The sequence below is a fragment of the Saccostrea echinata genome, unplaced genomic scaffold (genome assembly GCF_033153115.1).
Source record: "Saccostrea echinata isolate AGI-Se365-2 ecotype Australia unplaced genomic scaffold, CSIRO_AGI_Sech_v1 ptg000033l, whole genome shotgun sequence".
NCBI classification, from domain to species: Eukaryota; Metazoa; Mollusca; class Bivalvia; order Ostreida; family Ostreidae; genus Saccostrea; species Saccostrea echinata.
Window position 1 is genome coordinate 36,861,553 of NW_026889782.1, and position 6,992 is coordinate 36,868,544.

A 6,992-nucleotide genomic window follows, 5' to 3' on the forward strand; every position below is an offset into this window, starting at 1 on the left:
ATAAAACATTTGTTGATTTAATGAAGTAAATTCATTACACAAATCTTTGAAAATTTGATACTCAATTGAGATCAAAGCCCTTTGAATTACTAAGTAAATAATGAGCATTGCCGACTGTGCAGGTACATTGCAAAAATTTAAAGGAGGACTTGATTGAGAAATTATTAGGCTTTTGTGCCGCAGGTTGAAAAAAATTTGATAGCTGCATGATCAAATTATTATAACCTTTATTTCAACGTCAATTACTTTTAATATTGTTAAACAATTAAGTTGTATTTTTCTTCAATCTAAATTTAACTTAAATTTGGACCCTTATTTTTTGTTTGTGGGGATGCCAAGGTTTATAACACATTACAAATCACTGAAGAGCGCATAAAGAAGTTGAACATCATGAACAAAGCACTGATTGGCAAACAAAAATCAGAACTAAATGAAAATGACATTCAGTCTAAAGTTAGAAATGAATTAAAATTAAATAAAAAGAGTTCTGTGATTTAGACAATAAAACTTAAAAACACTATTGACGTGTATTATTTTTATTAAAACAAACATTGCTGGTATTTTAAAATGAAATTGTTGAATCCTAAATTATTTTTATTTTTCGACCACCCAATGCATTTTTTGAGACAGAAAATCGTAAACCAAAAAAAAAAAAATAAAAACTTTGGCATAACTGAATATTTTTCTTTTCTCTGTCAGGGAGAAATCGCATATATGCTTTATATATATTCGCTTCAGAATAAGGCGAAGAAAGAACCTGAAAGTGTCAAAATTTTGATTGGAAACAAGGTTAAAAGAGAACTTAAAGTTAATGCAAAGTTTCCTTCTTCTTTTTAAATTTTAATAATTCGGAAGGCGATCTTTTATCTCTTTTACCTGTAACAATCCAACTCAAAAGAGGTACTGCTACAATCGGAAGGCCTCTTGACATTACGTTGAAATAAATGCATCGGGTTTTTCTACAAAAATAAATAAATATTCGAACAATTAAATAGCAGGTAGATAATTTCAGCAATTCTCTGTAAGTACTAGTAGATTAATTAAAACAAAGCTATTTTTGTTTAAACATATTGATAATGTATCATACCATGGGGGGGGGGGGGGGAGGTTCTATTCTAGCATTTTCATTAACCAGTGTAATAGCTAAATAATTCAATTTATAGAAGGTGTACATTTGTTGTAGATTTCAGACTTAGTTTAAAGATCTCAGACTTTGTGTACAGACTTAGCGTATCTATAATCAAACAATGTTCTATCGGCAAATCAGGAGCGGATTCAGGATTTTAGTTGTGTAAGTGGGGCATGGGTCAGATTTGATACAAAATAAAGACTACAATTAATATCTAAAAAAAAAATCAGAAATGAAATCCCTGGGTCCGTTTTATAAGAACTAGTAACCTTACGTTGTCGTTAATTCTGGAATACCGCGATTTTACGCAGGACTAAAGTTACGGTTTGACTTTATTAATGGTTTTGGGGTATATTGTTTATAGATATTAATTTTAAAATAGTTCAAATGTTTTGAATATTTATTTTCCAATCAAACCATTGCCATCTATTCAATTTTCAGAATCTATCTATTTACAAAGTTGGAAGACCACTATAGTTTTTATTCCCTTACAAGCACATCAAAGACAACAGCTGATCGATGTCATATCAAAGACAACAGCTGATCGATGTCATATCAAAGACAAGCAAAGATCAAAGACAACAGCTGATCGATGTAAAGGACGTTTTGAGATTTTACTTGTGTATTTTAATTTTAAACAACAATTATCAGTGATAATACAACTTATTAACACAACTATCTTTGAAAAAACAATACGATAAAACTGTTATTTACGCGGAAATTCGCCTGCTAAACACCTAAACATCCTCTTAAGACAAAAGAGTGGGTTTTTTTTTTTATTTTGTATAGACAATGTTTTACTTTATTAATGAACATTTCATTATTCTTAAACTAACAATTAAAAATACGTCAATTTCACTGATAACTTCTACCAATAAAATTATTCCGCATCTAAATCTTTTGTTTATAATGTATTTTAATCAGATAACATTTCTTTATTTAAATATTCACGTTTTTCACGGAAATCTCTGTCGTTCGTACACGGATTTCTACGAAGTAAGAGGGAGGTAGGCATTTTTCTCACAAAGATATATATTCACAGATGTATATCATTTTTCAATACTTAATTACAAGCAAAAAATACATTTTAAGGACATATGCAACGTACCTTACCTACTGATAATTTTTCAAGATATTCTTAATTTAGAATTATAGTACCATCAGATGTTCATAGACAAAAAAAAGCACGCATTACCAGGGGTTTTGAATAGATATCAATTGATGTAAATTCTTCTATAATTCAAAGAAAAATATACAAAAATTACGTAACATATATTCTAGATGGGTTTTTTTTTTCATCTAAATTTGTTTCAGAAGAGGTGTACAGCACCATACATAGACATTAAAAGAGTAGCACACAGGTCCTCCAAATATTGGAACTCTTCGACTCCAGGGAAAAAAGAAACGATAAAGTTCAAACTACATTGCGTATGTCCTTAAAGGTACTGAATGTTCAGTTAAAACTCTGTCAGCGTCGCTTGGTGACTGAGTAGTGATTGAAGGATCAGGAAATGGAACAGTTCTTTCTCTCTTTCCATTTGTCACCTCTTACCGGACAATTGATCTTTATGTACATGTACATGCGCTACACGTGTTTTATGTTTGCCTGAAAACACGTGTATAACATGTGAAGCTGCTCAACAAGGCGATTACCTACACTAGACTAGACGGCATAGTGATAAAAGGTGCGAATTATTACATCATTTAGCATGTGTTTGATCACTCCAAGTAAACACCTAACTTGATTAAAGGAAAGCAGAATCCTTCATCGGCTAAAAAATCAATTATCTAAAATGTTAATGAATTGCCAACTTTTTATTCAATCATCGGATCACTTAATTTAAGTTCAAAGTACAAAATTACTGTCTACGTTATTATATATGTATTTTTTGAGTATATAAATATATACACTGTAAAAATTGTGTTTAGGAAATAAACACTTCTATTACATGTTTAGATCTAAACGTGTATAGTATTGTGTTTAACAACTAAACACTTATGTCTTAACGTGTTTTATATCTAAACGCGTTTAGAAATTAAACATGTTTTACTGTAAAATGCAGAGTTATCTTCCCGGAAATGACACACATATATTTGAACGTTAATTTGAGCGGCTATCTAAACAAAGAAAACACAGCAAGCTAAGGTGATGTATCAATGAGAGTTATGATAACCCAATTCAAGGGATAACCATGACGAAATAGTGAAATACGTGAGAGGGCATCTTGTTACTGCAATACATTAAAGGTTTGTTTTCTTCTTCTTTGCATTAATTAACCACGATGAGCAACGTAAATAAAGTTGACTTGGATATCTTGAATTCGTTCATAAACTTGTAGGAGAGGAAATAATATTAAATGTCATTAAGAACATCTATATTTATATCAGTATAGTTTCACTATAACTTGAACAATTTTGTTTTTCTAAGTAATGTAAAATATCAGTGATCGTGTACTTTTTCTAGAATCTGGCTTTCTTTCCTACAGGTACTGTAGTCCAGATCGAACTCAAAATACAATGTACTTGGTGTCATCTTCAAGCGCAGTTTTGTTGTACCATAATCAATACTTTGAAACTTCATTTGTTGAAGACTACGGAGTTAATTCGAACGTGTTTACAATTATACCCTCGTGCATTTGAAATGGATTACTTTCTGGCAGTTATTGATGGGATATAGATTATAATATGTGGTGCTTTGGGACTTGCTGAAAGTTAATAAAATTTGAAATTTTTGTGATTGACATGAGGAAAACTCTGCAGCCGATTCAAATTATAATGATTATAATGAATATATATATAAATATACATTTTGTATTTTTAATTTAAAAATTCTTTAATAAAGCTTTTTAGAAATATTCATTGAAGTTTTGATATGACATTGTTAGCTTAATGTTATTTTCTTAAATAATTTTGAAGATTAAAAGTTGGTTATATATGTGTACGCTATAAATTATTTGTCATTCTGATTGAATTGTTGAGATTTATCAAATCTATTCAGTTCTATCACCTACATTATTTGTGTAAATTAAGTACATGTACATCACACATTGTACATATCCCAACGTTCAGTGGCTTTATGGAAAATAATTAATTTGGTTACATATTTTGAAAATTTTGATAATTATGCGCATTTAAAAACATATACTTTTTGTGCCTAAATTTAAGAGAGTGTTTTGTTTTTCTGCAGGTACAAATTATACTTATGATGTGTTTAGATTTTAAACACATCTGCTGTTATGTGTTTAGAATTTAAAAACTTGTGTTTACATGGTTTATGTGTTTAGATATGTTTAATTTCTAAGCACACAAGTGTTTAAATTCTAAACACTTTCTAAGGCATGTTTAGGAATTTTACATATTTAGAAATTAAACATATAAAAAAGGAGGTGACAAGAAAGTGTTTAGAAAAGTGTTTGAATTGTAAACACATTTTTTACAGTGTACTGTTTGAAAATGTAAGAGAGAGAGAGAGAGAGAGAGGAAGGGAGTGAGCTAGAAGAAGCGAGAAAGGAGAGAGAGGGGGAGAAGAGAGAGAGAGAGATGGACATAGAGAAAAGGGGATAGCAGATTCGACATAGGAGAGAGGAGGATAAAAAGGAGAGAGAGAGAAGGGGAGAGAGAGATAGAGAGAGAGAAGGGGACAGACGTCAGTGACGTAACACGGCTGTCAGACAGGTGTCCAATAATTGTTCTATAAATAACCACAATCCATTCAATGAGAAAACAGGAATAGAAATTAATATCGCAGTCGCCCATAAATCATCTAAATAAGCGTTACGTGTAAAGATTGAGAGAGAGAGAGAGAGAGAGAGAGACAGAGAGTGCTGTGCTATCTTGGTGATCGTTCAACCAAGTGATAGTGAAATCTTTACTCCATGCAAAAAGGAAGGATTTTGAGGTAGACCGTCAGCCGGTTTTTTATTTATTTATTTATTTTACGTAAAAGGGTCTATAGCTATAATAGGAAGCCATCGTGAGTCACTCCGGAGTTTCTGACGTCCGCTCTACTGGAATCCGAGCCACTCTTCAATATTTGGCAGTTAATTGTGATTTTCAAAACAATACATATTTTTATGTGCTTTTTTTAAACAAAGAAATAACTGAAACGTTACCTTATATTAAATACATATATGTACATGTATTTACATATGTTACGGAGGAAGTGAAATAACAATCCAGCGAAAATAGAGGTGACACTTAATTCAATATTATACAGCTACGCACAACAATAGGTGGAGTTTCTTCTCCAAGACAGTTACATTACTCCGGAGTTTTATTATTAGCCTCGGAAGAAATATTAAAAGATCAAAATAAGCCTTAAAACGTGAGACTAATATGATTTAATGATGTTTGACAAAGAAATGGGCGAAGGGGCTATATATTACTTATATGCAAAAAAAAAAACTTGTCGACAATCCAATGATGTATGGGATATTATTATTCCTTTTCCTTTTTACTTTGTCAAATTTTAAAACTAATGTGTAACTTTCTACTCCTACATTTTATTTAATGAGCAAGGGGTGTATGGGGTAGTTGATATTTTTCAATTTTGTGAAATTTATATGGACAGCCATAATTCGTGGTCGTATTCCCCCATGCCAAATAGCCCCTCGGAGAAGAAAACTCACTGTTGTCCTTGAAAAAAAAAATAACGAAGATAAAGACCTTTCTTTATAACGAATTCAAAATTCCGTGAATTATATTCGGACATTTTCAAACGTAGCTCCAATAAATCAATAAATTAATAGATGTGTACATAAAAGGTCTCACAACAGAGACAAAAGTCTCAGCTAAAGCAGGCCGTAAAACAATTTAAATTTTCATGACATGGATATATCATAAATATATATTTTTTTAATTTATGATATTAATTTAAAAAAGAAATTTCACAGTTTTCATATTTTAATCGTAGTCATATGATATTTTGTTAAAAGGCCTGCGGGACTATGTACCTGAAAATAAGTATATCCTACCTCTGTGACGGTGTGTAAATCCCTTTAAAAAAGGAGGAAAATGAAATTGACACAATAAGGAGTCACATGACAGTCATGTGATTGATTTGAGTAAGTGATGAATGAATGACAGATGACAAGAATACACCGTGAAACACAAAAGCAGGGCAATTAAGTATAAAACACAGAGGATTGGCAATCAAGCGTGAAAGGCAAAGGCTGAGCAATCAAGCGTAAATTTCCGCTCTGTCAATGATTGACCTGAAGGTCATCGTCTGAGAGGCTTTTGTTGTTCTTTGTTATCCTTAAAGAAATTATATTCCTGTTCTAAATACTATATGCCATGAAAAATTGCATTATTCTTGTTTCTTTGAATGTCAATGATAATGAATCGGGTTAAATGATGAATAAGAAAAATAAAGAAGCTATGGGAAGTCACACTAGTCAGCATTCGCTTCCTGGTTGGTCGGTTCATTTATTTTTTTTAAATATTGCTTAAAATGGCAATTAAAATGGAGGCTCATAAAAATTTATTTGCAACTGCAGAGGATTTTTAAAATTCTAAAACTTGCGTAATTTATATTTTTAGGTTCACTTTTTACGTACTATTGAGTGTAACATCTACACGCTTTTTCTGAAAATGCTGATTAAAGATTCTCAATAGTTTAAAATGTTTCAAATCAGATTTTATTTCACCCGGGTGATTAGGCAAAAAAAACCCACTGTTATTCTTCTTATGTCGTTTTGTGGCCTTCTATCTTCACAGATATTTTAAATTGGGTCAAAATTGTCAAAGTTAAGAAAGGAAACAACATTCAATTCTCTTTCTGAACGTCACAATACTTGAGACTTTCAAAAACTCTTTTGGCCCGACGTGATTAGTCACTGAAATTTTATTAACTTCGGTTAAA